The sequence below is a fragment of the Centruroides vittatus genome, unplaced genomic scaffold, assembly GCF_030686945.1.
Source record: "Centruroides vittatus isolate TY-2023 unplaced genomic scaffold, ASM3068694v2 contig_357, whole genome shotgun sequence".
Classification (NCBI taxonomy): domain Eukaryota; kingdom Metazoa; phylum Arthropoda; class Arachnida; order Scorpiones; family Buthidae; genus Centruroides; species Centruroides vittatus.
Genome location: NW_027122180.1, coordinates 3,482,193 through 3,498,571, shown reverse-complemented (window position 1 = coordinate 3,498,571; position 16,379 = coordinate 3,482,193). Strand labels below are relative to the sequence as shown.

Below are 16,379 nucleotides of genomic sequence, written 5' to 3'. Positions count from 1 at the left end.
CATTACATATTGCATTAAATACGCAACTTTACCTTGGAGAAACTTTAATCATTTAATGTTTAATGGATAATAGGATGGATGAAAATTGATTTTAACACCGAAGGATGCCTTATATGCAATAGTGTTAATAATAGCAAAGAAATAGAGCAATAAAAAAGAATATTTTTATCAAATTATTCTTGATTCTAATGGCATTTTTTTCTTTTTATTCCATTAATTTAATTAATTTTTGTATCGCTTATTTTTTTCCTAACAAGAGTAAGTAAATATTAATCTATAATAACGGCTAGAAAAACACACAAGAATTTTTATTTTATTAATTTACCATTAAATTTATAATTATTTTAATTAACTAAACGGTTCTTAGATTAAAATATGTTATTTTCGAAACTGTCCATTTTAGAAAGATTTATTGAAGAGAGTCACTGTAAAATTTCCCTTCAGCGTAGGCGTATAATTATATCATTTAATGTTATAAACAATGCATATAACAAGAAGGAACAGTTACAACATGTGGTTATGGTTTATCTCATGCTGTACCATTTGCCTGGATTCAGGTCGATATTCCTAACGTTATTCTCAACGTCGTCATTTATAAAACATATTACTTTCTCTTACGGATTGCATATTAAAATAAACACATTAAAGAAAAATATTAGGCAAAGAATTACGATAGTTAAATATATAGAAGGAAGTTAAACATTACAACAACATCCATTAGTAAGGTTTGAAGATGTCTAGGAAGTGGTTTGTAGTGTCTTGTATACGAGGTCGATGACCGCTACTGCTAGAAGTCTGAAGTCGATCTTGCTAAGCTTTCTTCCTTAAAGGGTTCAATATATTATTTCAATAGAAAAAAAATATATGTTTTTTTAATTATTACGCTATAAAATTAGATTAGTACATTCTAGATTTAACGCAGGATTGGAGGCCGAAAAAACTATCAAAAGAAAATCTAAAATTCACCATTACAGCAATTTACCCATATAGGGTAATATAGTTAGAAGCTATCCAGATGTAAGTCATAATACAATATCATCTGCTAAATATAGTTTGTACGAGGTGTCATTTGATGACATAAAGACTGTATCCCAATATCGTACATTTCCTGGAATTATTGTGCGAGACGTGACAAGAGTTAAGTTAGAAGTATTAAATGAATTACCACAGTCATTAGGCTAAACTGACAGGAGCACTCAGGTGTAGAACGTCTAATTACTTGGGCTGTCCTGAATAAATAAACTTAGAACCGAATCTTCAAGAGTTAAAACCTGATAAATGGCATTTGTCACGTTTTCAAGAGATAATGATAAGAACATTTAAACTTCAACAGCTCTTTTATTATAACGTTGTATAGAAAAATACTAAGAAGATTTTCTTTGTAATTTCGAAAATCAGTGCTTTTAATTAAGAGCAATTAAAGGAAATTATTTTTAGTCATTTTTTAATTAAATTAATGGAAACGTTAAAGTGAAGATTTAATGTTGTATCGTCATTATCATTAATTATAAATGGATGAAAATTTTTGGTGACTAATGTATTAACGTATTTATAAAACAGTCTATATTATGTAACTTTAAAATATATAATTTTCTATATAACTTTTTATATGCTAAATTAAGATATAACATATTAACAAGATGTAAAATAGTTAAAAAAAACAAAACATGGTTTATTTATTAATGTGTAAAATTAATATTCATAAAGGAAAGAATTGCATACAAATGCATTAAACGAATTAAATTTTTAGCTCTTGGTTTGCTGATAATCTACTTTCAAAAGATTTAAATTTTCCATGCATTATTTTGTTGTTATTATTACAATTTAGAGGTAAAACAAATTTTAAAAAATTGCAGAAAATTAATATACAATTATTACCTAAGGTCTTAAGTTTTATATTCTAAATCCTATAATAAGATATTTAAAATTTATTTTGTATACTAGTACATTCTATATATTAACAGGACTTATTATACTGGAAAATTATGGATGCAGATATTTAGTCTAACAGATCAGAAATAATGTTCTTTATTTAGTTCAGTAAGTCAGTAAGTAGTCCATAATTTTCCAGTATAATAAGTCCTGTTAATATATAGAATGTACTAGTATACAAAATAAATTTTAAATAGAGTTAGAAAGGACAAAAAAGCATAATAATTACCTATAATAAGATAATTTATTAATAAAAATGGCCAGGACAATAATTTACAATAATCTGTTAAATTATTTAAAATTAAATTTTTGAAAAGTTAGCTTTTATCTCGTAAAAATCTCCAAAGAAAAAGTAACCTTGAAAAGGTTACATTACCAGATTCGGCTAGATGAAAACCCAGAAGTAGGATGGTCAGATAAAAGTCAATAACTAGATTCTTCTGGAAGTAGAAACACATTTACTTAGAAAGCCTAGGAAAAAACTGACAAATCTTCTTTAAATTATAATCGTTAATAGCAAATTAAAACTAAAATTTCAAATAAATGTTTGCAAAGAACGTTTCTAATTGGTCAAAAATTACAAATATTTTATGAAAAATTGTATTTTTATACAATTTTATTAAATTACCTCATGAGTAATTTAAAATGAAATGCCTTATAATGATTAAATAACCCTTCACTTAAATCTGATATAAATATACTGCGCATAGTATATATTTTGCTTAAAAATGAATTTAAAAAATTTTTGATCAATATCAACTATCGGGGAACACTTACATTAAGTTTATTGCAGGAAATAATTTTTAATTCAAATATATTACTTTAATACTTAGTAAGATATAAAAGCTTTTATAAAGAACATGACTTGTTTGGTGCTTTTTATCCAAATTGGCAACGTTTCGTAGATGTACACATGGTTTCTTTTATACTATAAAAAGTACAGATGGATTTTATTTTTCGTGCATGTTTTTGTAGAAAAGTTTTTAGTTTTTCCACAAAATATATTTTGAGATTGCTTTATATAAGATTTATAAATCGTAAACTTTATTCTTTGACACGTACCGACATCATTATTTTTTATTACTGATAGCAAAATGTGAATTGAAATTTTCATTGTTTAAAGGTAATATATCTAAAATGTATTACACAAATAACTTTTCTATCTACTTACTGTAGTAGAAATGTGTCAATATTAATATTTTGTGATTATTATTTAATGTGAAAGTTTAATCTATTTTTATTTTTATATAACTCCGTTTTTATTAGTAATAAATGTGATCTGATGTTATCCTATGTAAATGGTATTGTTAAAGATTTTCAGTAGTATTATCAACTTTTATACAAGTTATCGATGAATCTTTTATACTATAGGAATGTAACCAATCATAAAACAGGTACAAGAACTATGTGGACAACAATAACATTCCTGGGAAAGAATTAGGATAGATTCCTGTTTCTGGACACAAAAGAGAGAGAAGACAGTTGCAGCACTTTGTTGGCCGGACATCCTTGATATCGTTTACTTAACTGCCATAACCTGTGTACACACATTGGCCACCTCCAATAACGTTTGATCTGTGGAATGGGGAACTAAAATAACATAGGACGACAGACTTTCATCGCCTGAGGCTTCAGAGATCGAAACTTCTATCAAATAGAAATAGTAATATTTACACAAGTCTTCTACAGTTAAAGTTGTATTGGGAAAAACTGACGGATTCACTTACTTTTTTTGTTATGATTTTTTCATTATGAATTCCCCAACGTTTCATTTCAGAACTTTACTCGATACTAGTTAACAAAGAAATAAATTTGATATAAAATTTAAAGTATTTTAACAACTTAGCGAATAATACTAAAGTTACTATTTCTTTAAGTTCATTTTATATTATAAAAATGAAATTGATATTTAAAATAAAATTTTTAATGATTTGATATTTAAAATTTACATAAAAACAACCAAACTTTAATTAATTTCTAGTACTAATCAGTTTGCAAATAGTTAGAGCATTTATAAAAGAATTTATCGATTTGTTTCTGAAAAGTTGGATTAAGCAACTTCGCGCTTAGGTAATGTAAATTAGAAAAGACCGAGAGAGAATCATTTAGATATGCAAACTCGTCTCTGCAAAATTAACTACAACTAATCTCTAGCTCACTCTTTCTCTAGAAGTTTTATGCTATAAATCCTCATTTATCCATCTCTTATCACCGGGAAAAATTATGACAGCATTTCGAAACTGCTCGTGTGGAAATTCCAATTTCAAAATAAACTCTGTAGTGTAATGAAAATTTATGGGTTGATTTTGATCGAAGTTGAAAGTGGTTAGTTATTTGCTAGCGTAGACCTACTTTTTATTTTTTATTTTTTCATTTTCCTGCCAGAATTTTCATATATATCCAACGATTTATATCTAAAACTGCGTGGCGACCCGAAACTATATTCATGACCATGAATCAATTTGATTTAAATATTTTTCATTTTTCCACCAATATATAACAACGAAACAGAGGAAAAAATGAAAAGTCGTTCACTTTCTTAACAAACGAATTGAGCAATTAATTTCAATTTCTGGAAAATAAATTCTGGAGATAGAAAAATAATAGCAACTGTTTGTCTTGGAATTATATTTTAACAAAAATAGATTTTTGCTTTTTCTACTATATTTTAAGAAAGGGAATTTCATAAATTCATATAAATAATGTAATGTTGAATATAAATGTGTAAATAGGAGAGAAAATTGAAAACATTCAAGAGTTAAGGTTTTTGATATACGGTTTAACATATTATTATAGTTATAGAAATATAAATTACAAACAAAGTAGAATATTAATCTACATTTTCTCAAATGCACTATAATAACTGAAATCTGGAACAATATACTTCGTGGAATTAGTTTAATTTACAACTTGTTTAGCTATTTTGAATTGTGTATTTAAAGTAACATGATTAAATATACACTATAATCGAATATGATAAATGAACATTCTGATGGAATCACGGCGTTAATATTTATTCTATCAAGTTATTAGTAAATAGAATTTATCATAAAGATAATAATATTCCATTTAATGCAATCATAGAATTAATTTAAAGATTAATAAACGAATTTATTAGATAAATTAGTAATAATTTCTTCGAATGAAATGTCTGGAAAAAAATATCGACAATCGCATACGTATTTCTTATATTGCGGTTTTTAGCTACAAGGTGTTTCGGTGCGAAACACCGGATAAGGATAAGTGAATTAAAATGACCCTTGACCTTCACAAAGAAAACAGGATGAGATACAAGTGTAGATGGGAGAAGACGTGGAATATTGGTTTTCAGTCTGGCCACATAAGAGAGAACGAAGCGATCAATCTCAAAAAATAAGAATTCGATGAAAAAATCTGAATTACCTCTAAAAATCTATATCAAATAAAGTTAAAATATGATAAAAACGTGATGTATTTAAAATAAAAGAACAAAGAAATATATATTTTTTAAATTAACAAGTACTATTAATTTAAAACAATACTGTAAGAATATCAATGAAATGAATAATTTTATTTTACTACTTAATAGTAAAAATAAATCAATAATTTTAACATTACGAATATTGTTATTATTTATAATAATCAGTTTTTTTAACAAAATAAAATACAATAGATTTAATTGACATGAAATTAAATTTTCTATGTTCGAAATTGAATTGCAACCATTTAATGAGAAAATGTTTTCGAAGAATTCATCAAATGAGAATGTAAATAGCATTGATTTTGCTGATGATTGGTTTCGAATATGGGCTAGTTACGCTTAATGCATTCAATTATCATATAAAGACGATTGAGAATGCAAATCTAATGCAAGATGCATTTTTTTATTCATTTTAAGAGATTAAATCGAATCGATGAAAAAGTCCAAATATAACAAAATAATTGCATAATAAATTGTAAATTTGTATAATAAAGTCCTTTATATACTAAAAATATATCAAAAGAAGAACAAATATTTTAAAAATTAAACAAATTATGCAATAAATCGAGTTTCAATATGTCAGAATTTTAATCTTTCATATTATATTCACATAGCACAGCAAATAAAGAAATATTGCTAGATTAATTCACATTATTGTAAATTCTTAAACGATACATTAATCATATTTTAATCCAGGAAAAGAAAAATAAATTATATAATAATGATGATAATCAAACTGACATTTTATGTCATAAAAAGTAATTAAATTAAAATAATTGCGCTCATAAAATAGATCTAACAATTGTAAAGCTTATTAGTTAGTCTAATTTGCATTTTAAGAACATATGTTTAATGATTTGTGCATAATTGACATTTGGTGAGCGAATGAAAATGGTATTTCAGTCAGCAATGTCTCTGTAATAAATTTATTTTAAAGTGCTTAATGTTTATTGCTTCATTATATACTATAAAATTTTCTAAATTTAGACAATAAATAATTTATTTTATCGTGTAACGTATTTAACAATTGTTTAGTTTTTGTATTAAAATAGAAAACTCCGACTAGTCTTCACTTACAAGTAAAACAATTTAATTTTCTATCTGATGACCACAACTTTCCCAACTCATCTTAGCAGAGAATGAAAACGAATTGCCTCCCAAGAAAATATGAATATTTATATATAACATCTTCGAAACGAACTTTATAAAACTCTGATATTGAAGGTTGGCTATTTATATGTAGATTTTATGCATCAATAGTGAATAAGGGAAGCAATTTCCACTTTCATTAGAGTGTAAGAGTTTCCAGTGCTTCATGTAGAAACTAAATGAGCAAACCATTAGGTGACGGTGAAATCTATAATGACAGGAAGATAAGTATGTAGATTAATCTCCGGCAGATTTCTCTTTTACTGCACAGAAACATAAAAACTAAGTTTAGCTAAAGCTATTGCAAGAAAATATTCTTCTCTAGTATAGAAACCGAATAGAAGTTTTGAATATCTTTTTTGTTTCTTCGTTTTTTTTTGTTTCAAAAATAATTAACACGTTAAAAATTTTAAGTAGATAACGAACTTTATTTTCTTTAAAAAATTGATTTTAAAAGCTAAGTTTTCAAAGTTACCGTTTCTAATAGAATGTAGTTTAAGTTTGAAAGATGTTTCTTAAGTTGAGTTCGTTTCACCAAGTTGGCCTCCATTCCTAATCACCACTGCTTCCGATAAAGAAACGGAGATAGAAATAGAGGAAGTTCAAGCCAACGTTCTGTCAACTGCCGGAATCTAACGAATTATTGATGTTTCCTGATGGACAACATCTGTTTCTTCTGGATTCTGTTCCCAGTGGTAGTGACTGGCTTTTGTTTCACAATAACACTCATAGAACAAACGAATGAACTTATCAAATAATTTAACTTCTTTTCACTTTAAACTTATCTTCAAAACGAATAAATTATTCAAAATTTCAAAAATTAAGACCAGGATAAAAAACAACCATTCTCTCTATTATATTTTGTGAAGCTTGAATGATTTGTTAGGAAATACTGTGTGAGATTTGATATGGGATAACAATTTAATTCAGCTTTTTCTTTTCCTTCAGAAGATAAATCATTTTTATTTATATATGCTATATTTAAAAATAGAAATATAAAAGCAAATGAACTTTTTATATGTAAAATTATTTTTATTTAAAACTTTATACTTTTAGTTAAGAAATAAAATGAAAATATTTTATTTTAGAATGCATTTCAATTGTTTTCAATTTTCCTACTGGCTTAAGCAGAAACAGACTTTATGAAGTAAACAAGTTTTGATAACATCTAAATAGAAAATTGAATTTTATTCATTTATTTAATATTAAATAAAAATTCTTTCACAACGAATAAAAAGAAATCTTTCAAAACTAATAATTTTTTAATATCGTTTCACTATTAAATTCATTAATAAATTACTATATAATATAATATTTAATGTCAAAATCAAATAAAACATTACTTTTAATTAATGAAATAATTTATACACAAGATCTGAAGAGATATTTAACATTTTATAAAATTATTTTTATAATTATATAATATTTTTATATTCACGATTTCTTAATTAATGAAAAGATTAAGTATAAAACTAAGTTTTTAAATAATATGAAGGTATATTTTTTACAAATTAAAAAAAATTAAAGATATTTTTTGTTTTGTGCTATGAGCGTACAACATTTGGTATATCTTTTGTGAGAAAGCTGAAAAATTTACAGATGACACCTGGAATTGAATCTTTTCCAATGATTCAGGCAATTTGAAATAGGAAAGATCAGAAAAATGAACTAAACCTAGAAAAATTATCAATTTTCGATTTAAAATCCTAATAAAAATTCTGAAGAAGAATGGATTATTTCCATCAATACTGTGATTCTGTCCTCGTCCCAAAGCATTATCAACGTTATAACCAATAATAGAACATGCATACCTAAATATTTTCCGAGATGTAAATTCAAACAAAATATTAGAATATTACGTACTAGAATAAAAAAGAAATATATTCGTTCATTTGAATTTCAAATTTTTCAAGCTTTTGATTGTATCTATAAATAGAAAAATTATACAGATATCTAACAAGTATCGATGCATACATTATACATGCAGTACAAAGTTATACAAAGTTAAATTCCATATAAATGACTAATCGAAACCCCAATCTACTAGAAATCAAGAGCTACAATAAATTAATTGGATGTCCATCTTTCCTGTTACAGTCGTAGTAAAGCAAGTTTAACCAAGTGACCTTAATGGATTAAGGACTGTGACTTTCCAATTGATTGGTAAAGATCCATACTGACACATCTATTAACATTGCTTTAGAATGGAATGAAGAGATTTACTACTACTCATTCTATTCTAATTTGCACTCTCGAGAGAATTAAATTTTAAAATTATAGTTTTTATCATTTACTATTTCAACTGTTAAAAGATCCCATAGCGCTTTTCACATTTACTCATTAACTCGAGGAATTGAAGCTGGGAAAAACTGCATAATTTTACAATTATACAAAAGATGATTTTTTTAAAATAATGATGTTATGTACTTAAATTGCATGTATAATTTTTTTAAAAATCTTTTTTAAGTTTTATTAATAAGAAATGAAGCCAGGTTGAAATGAAGTTGTAATAACTAATGTTCAGAATTGACTTCAATTTAGATTAGGAAAATGGCATTTTTTACCCTGTTTTTTATTTTTATTTTGTAGCTACTAGAAATGACTTTAATCAGTGAAACTTTAACTCATTTCTTACAGGAATTACTAAGAAAAAATCGAATTTAATATTTGTTTTTATGAATATGTGAAGATATTATGTTCTTTATCGATTAATAAGTGGAAGGTTTTTCTTTTGTTCCAGTTAACGACCAAGTTCCAATTTTAGTATCAATTCCACTGGAAAAAAGGTTAAATGAGTTTTTGCGGTGAGTAAAATAATTATATTGTGTGTGAAACAAACTTCATGGCAGTTTTTCTTTACTATAAATGTTTTTAAAATTGCGATTAAAACATTTATATATAAATAAAAAAATCATTCAAAATAGTTTTTCTCATTTCAATGTTATATATAAAAAAAAAATAAATAAAAAGTTTTCTTTCAAATATATTAAAACAAAGTTGTATAATCCCTACTTAATTTATTATACAATAAAAATTTATATAATTAACAAAAATTTAAGATGAAATGTGCATTCAAAATTAAAGTATTACCTATATAAAAATTTTTTTAGTTAAATTATTTTAAAACAGATTAAATATAAAATATTAAATTGATAAAAATTACGGAATAAATTAACAATTATTTAAAATAGTCTATCTAAAATTTTAAATTAAACATAATAAAGATGAAAAACATCTCTTATTAGGTTTTTCCTCGTTATTATTATTATATTTTCTAAAATTCTACTTAAAAAATATTAAAACTAAATTTCTTTTAGCATTTATATAAAATAAAATCTAATAAATATAAGAAATAAAGTAATTTTAAATGGTTTTAACCGCTATAAAATTTAATAATACGCTTAATTAGAATAATTTAAATGGAAAGAAGGCGAAAACATTTCTCTAGATTGAATATTATGCAAATTTATATGTGTAATTGGTGAAAATTTAGCTCTTATCGACACGTAGTAGAAAACTTGATAGATCTATAATAAGTAGATTATTCATTATAGAGATTAATTCGATTGTCATATAAATACATTTATCGTCATCAATCATTAGAAAATTTTCGTTGCTTTACATTTTTCTTAGAAATCTATAATTATGCGGAATATTTTAAATTAAAGTATGAAGAGATTCTAGAATATCGAAGTATTCTTTGATAATTTAAATTAATGATTCAGTAATTTTTATTATTAAGTTACAAAAAATAAATAAAAAATAAAAAATCTTTTCTTTATTATCCAGAAACAAAAAGAAAAAGTTATACTTAACTCGAAATATATTTTTGCTCTAACTAAAGTATAAAATATCAGTAATTTTCGAAAAGAATTTTTTTCCTTTAATCATAAGTAGCTGTACAAAAACTCGAAGGGGAAATATTTTCATCATTTACTACCGCTTATAATAAAAAAATAAGCTTTCTGGAGAGAAACTAAGCTTTTGTCTACTCTTTTCTAAAGTAGCAACTGAAGGTGAGAAAAATTTTAAAAAAACCGACAAACAAAGAAAACGTTAGCATTCTCGTACCAGAAAGAAAAATTAGAGTGAGAAAGTCAGCTGCATTTAAACAGCTGAAGGTTATTTTGTAGAATGAACAAGGAGATTCTCGATGCAATAATATCTGACGGCATTTTCACATTTTATAACCTCCAGACTTGGCGAAATCTGCTTTATTTAAACACAAACTCATTTACAGAAAATTAAAACTTCTTTAATAATTTGTTAATTATTACAAATTTATGTAAATACGCGTATAATCCATTAATAATATAATCTAACTACTAAAATAATTTTTAATGCATATGACACATTTTATTTGAGAACATGCTAGTAAACTAGATTTATTTTTGTACGAAATTTACATAATATTCTGCATTAAAGTTTCACAAGTTTTATAAATTTTTCTCAATATGAATAATTTTAAGACAGGATAAATGTAATTTGTTCAACATAAAATCTAGATTGAATTATAATATTTATTTTTAGAAAATGGTGTTATTTCTTTGAGATATAGAGCAGAAATATCTAAGACGGAAACTGACTTGATGAATTATTTTCAGTTATCCTGTTTTGATCTTCAGATTACTCTTCTTTTCCTTTAAGAATTTCGAAGTATAGAAACGATTGAGGCAAACGGTATCTCATTTCTAGAAGATGGATTAGATATATATCTGAAACCGGATTTTCCTAAATAAATATCCTTTTTTTCACTGGAAAACCCCACGTAAAGAACAACTTCTATCTAGGATAATTTCATTTATCGAAGAAAAATCTATTTTCTCTTTTTTCTGACCTAAATTGAGGTTAGTTATTCGCCACTTTCTGATCTTGTTCAAAACCTATAGATTTACTACACTGGGCTTATATCTTATTTATTATATAATCGCTGTTAAATGACTTAGTTGTATTTTTTTCTTACTGAAAAATAACTAGAATTTATTAACTGTGAACCAACTGTAAATAATGTAATCTTGTAAAGTGTCAAATTAAACATAATACGATTTTGTCAAAATAAGTACTTTTATTCTAACAAAAGGAAATTACAAAATAATATTCAAAAATCGATTTTAGTAAAATAAAAATTAATATTAATATATTTTTTAATTCCAATGTTTACAATTAAGACTAGACAATTCATGAACTGTTTGTTAATCAATGAATATGAACTTGCAGTATTTGGAAACTTGTTAATAATTATAATTAATATTTGAGTATTTCCCATAGATTATCAATGATTAGTTTTTTTTCAGATTAAAACACTTAAGACATTTATAAACATATTAACTTGTAATTTTTATAAAATTATATTTATTCTTCTATATGAAAGCTATTCCACTGCTAAAAATGCTTATTTTATTTTTTCATTGCATTATTTATAGTGAGAAGTAACATCATAAAGAAGCTTGCCAGAAAATGCCAGAACTTATGTCCTAAGGGAATGAAATTACTTCAATAGAAAAGTTGATCAATACATAAAATCATCTCAATATTGCCTTACTTTACAAAATTAAGATACCTCGTTGAGGCTTAATAACGTCAAAATATTCAATTATGGACGAAACGTCCATAATTGGTTTCGTTAAATCATTCGAAATGATGACGATAAAAATATTCTATTGTAATATAAATAAAATTAATAACTGTACTTCATTGTCACATTACTTAATAATACAACTATACTAATAAGAACCATATTGACACTTTAAAATATATCATTATTTTTAATGTTTAAATATTGAATATTGCTTTAAAATGTTTAATTAATGCAAAAGTTTATATTTTAAGGTTTAATTTTATTAAATTATATTAAAAATATATTTTATTGTTATTCGGTTGCATCGAAAACACTGTAAGAATCATTAAGCTATCCAATAAAAGTGTTTCCAATACAGAATATATCCTTGGATGTAATGATATAATATCTAATCCTCATGATAAATGATAACACCGAAAGTAGTTTCTTTCTTCTTTCGATTATATATATATATATATTTTATATAAATATTTTTATAGTTTCTTTCAGCGAAAATCTTATAGAAAGAAAAATAGAAAATGCTTCAAAAAAATGAAAGAATGAGATTATTTTGAATTGATTTTTTTACAAAACTAATAATACCTCTCTTTTTATTTTATAGTTTTTTTATAATTTATTAGTTTAATTTTCAATATAAAAATAAAACTTATTGTTTAAAACTGTCTGCATTTTCTAATTCTAATTATTTTTCTAATTATTATTCAGAAAATTGACTAAAAAATAAATTCAAAATAAACAAAATAATATTTTAAAATATTTTTATATATTTTATTTTAGCAAATTTACTGTCATATAAATACGAATATTATAAAATTTAACATGTTTAAAATAGTATATTTAGGAAAGTTCGTTGTTTAGTTTGAAAGTAACGTCTTTACTATTAAAAAATAATTTATATAAGTTACAGAAGAATACAACACAATATTATATTAAATTCTATTTGTATGAACTTTTTACATACATTTTAATATTAAATTGTTAATTTATCACTTCATTAATTTCTAAATATAAAACCTGATTAGTGTCATTATATACATTTATCAATTCTCATCCCATGACATTTGTATCTGCACTTGAATCCCTGGGGATATACTGCTTGTGAGGCAAAAAGTTCTGACTGAATCATTACTAGACTATTAGAGACACTTTCTACAAGACATCATTTATATGGTTCTGCAAAAGATCAATATACAGTAGATGTGAAATTACTTGTTTAGTATAATATTCTGTATTGATTTTAATTATATTTTAGCCTATAATTTAAATAGAAATATTTCATTATATGAATATTATTTCAGAATCATCAAAATTTAAAAATAAGTAATTATTGTGTTTACTTTTATTTTTAAATAAAAATAATTAAAGTTAGCGCGATTATAAGACTAAATGAAGATTATTTGTAAATAATAATAATATTATTATTTTACTATTTCCAACAGAAAAATAATTTAGTTAATATTGAAATAACATTAGAGAAGTTGACGATCATCCTCAATAAATACTTAAGATGTCAACAGATACCAGTTGATGACTTGGTTAGCAGGAGCTGCCAGACATCCACAGTTGCAGTCTCGGTAATAAACGATGTTTTATCACATGAACCTTACATTGATCGAACCGAAGTGAACCTTCAGATGCTGACAATCCAGAAAATCCTTTTGGCTTCTTCAGGTCTAGACGGCGTCAATGTCTGTTGAGGAATCCATTTCGGTAAATGATTTCATAAATGCTTTCAAAAGTTTCAAAAATTTGATTTCTCAACAGATTTTTAACGTCGTACTCTTAATAAATAGGTTTTTATTAAGATCGCGATAAGCTCTGTACTTTAACAATAAAAAAGAAAAAAACAAGATCGATAAGTGCTGGAAAATTCACTAGAAGCTACTTCATAAAATTTTTTAGATATATAAAATTTAAATCGGTAAATTTTATATTTTTAAAATATTTGTTTATAAAAATACGTGTTTTTTATTTAATACATCATATGATCTTATCATATATTTATATATATACAACAGGTGGTAGCAGCAGATGTAGTCTCCATTTATAGCTTATTACAAAGGCAGTACTGAGTTGAAATTACTTCTATCTTTCTCTACGTTTTCAGGTAAACACACGAATATTTTTTCTATATTTTAACATTTTTAAAATATTAAATAATAAATTTAATACTGCGATAAATTCAATATTGACTATATAAGTCATTATTCGCAGCATTTATATAAATCTACTCGAAATTATAGTTTTCGTAATATGAACCAATACAGTCAAATCCGTTGAGATGGAAATTAATGTAAGACCATCTGGAATACTTGTAGGTCTAATTTCCTGAATTATCTCAAACAGATGTTAAGATAACGGTTGGTCGATTGTTCATGCATCCGGAATTAACGATATGCAAATATCCGTAGGTCGTCTTGCTGAATTATCCGTTTGATCACCTTAGAGGTTGGAATAACATTGCCTTACAATGAAAACTCCAAATGTTACCAATCTTCTGCTAAATAGGTTATGATAAATGAAACTATATGTTCTACAGTAAAGCTTCGACAATGTAATCGGACATTATCGTTTATAAAATCGGTTGCGAGTCAACATCCATCCAACAGAGCAAGAGATAAATCCAATAAAAATATTGTAAAATACATTCACTTCTGAATAGAATAACGTTACACAGTTAAAAACCTACTGCATGTATGCGATTAGTAAATTAATGTGAAGATATAAGGAAATAGATAAACACATTTTTAAGATATTTTTTCGATTTTTAAATCTAAATTAATGTTTTACATATTTTGTAGTTGTTTAACGAAAATTAATTGCACTAAAAACCTACCATCTTAATATATATTTAATTATAAAGAATATAAGTTTGTAAGGATCCATTTATTGTAATGAATTTTTTATTATAGCTTCAGGATTGTATCAGTTTTGATCTTTGTATTCGGTGAAATGTTTAATTATATTTTTGCTTAAATTGAATTAAATTATTTGAAACTGTAATAATTCGAAAGAGCCGGTGCTATTTTAAATAATTAAATTAAATCCAGAAATTTTATTATTTGTTTTAAATCTACGTTACTGCAGGATATTTTTAAGATTAAAAATAGTTATATATTCTCAATACATTCATTGTCAATAATAATAATAATTTTTTTCCACACAAAATAATGCTCTGGTAGAAGTTATAGAATATAAATTTAATTTAGAATTTTATTTTCTGCCATCTTAATATTATAAATATATTATTTTCATGATTAAATATTATACTATAGAATATAAATTTAAAATATCTTTCCTAAGTATAAACCGCACAATACTAATATTCATAAGATTTAGCGAAACTTAAACTTATAAATATGAATTTTTCTTATTCATATTCATGAAAATGAATTTTACATTTAATATAATATATGAATATTTTACTTAGAGTATTGAATGTTCTAACTAACTAATCATTTTTGGAAGAAAACTTTTAAATATTTAAAAATTTAACTCTTATAACTCTTAAAACACAGCATAATATATTTAATAAATAATTTTTGATGTGTTAATTTTTATGTGCAAGTTTCAATAATGTATACAGTAGTACTTTATATTATTTTTTATTCGATTTAATGTATGTTGATTAAAATATGATTTACATAGAATAATATTTCACTTAAATGACCTTTCTGTTAAAGTTGTTCGTAGAAACAATCTATTTAAATTCAAAATGATTTTAAAGCTTGTCTATTTTTTAAAAATTCTTTTAAAATAATTCTTATTATTATTGAAAAGAATTTTTAAATAACTATTTTTCTTTTCTTTTTAGTTCTTTCAAAAATAACAGAAATAAATTCCTCGTATGATAATTTCGTTTTAATCTTAATCGGTGAGTTCTCTAGCATTATTTTTATTTGAAAACATAAAAATTTTTAAATAGTTTTAAATTAATTATAACTATTAATAATTCAAAACTTAAAAAAAAGACTAGAGTCAACAAACAATTGTTATATTTGAGATTCATTTAAATGGTTTTCTATTGTAACGTTATAAAGATTAAAACAAAATGGCAACAAATTAAAACTAAATCTGATCTCATAACTCAGACTTAACAAGCTTACTATTGAAAAAAACTGTTTTTTTTTAACTTGCAATTATTTGTAAACTTTATAAGAATCCAATTACCTACATTCACATATGATTATTTGCACAAATTCTTATTCAATTATAAAAGAATATAATTTAATTTAGTATTTTTTTTTTTGTTAAAATAAG

At 24.4% G+C, this 16,379-nt stretch overlaps 1 protein-coding gene across 6 annotated transcripts in view; it reads left to right on the top strand.

Annotated features, from left to right (window-relative positions):
• The first annotated feature begins 14,149 nt into the window (after positions 1-14,149).
• Positions 14,150-16,379, top strand: part of LOC136974841 (glutamate receptor ionotropic, kainate 2-like) — a 71,044-nt gene continuing 68,814 nt past the window's right edge. For 4 of the 6 annotated variants that reach the window (XR_010880709.1, XR_010880708.1, XM_067269807.1 and 1 more), the window contains exon 1: positions 14,201-14,226. The gene's annotated coding sequence lies outside the window, so the exon portion shown is untranslated. Of the gene's footprint in view, positions 14,227-16,379 lie in introns of all 6 variants that reach the window. The other 2 variants (XM_067269804.1, XM_067269803.1) reach the window with 2 other exon arrangements.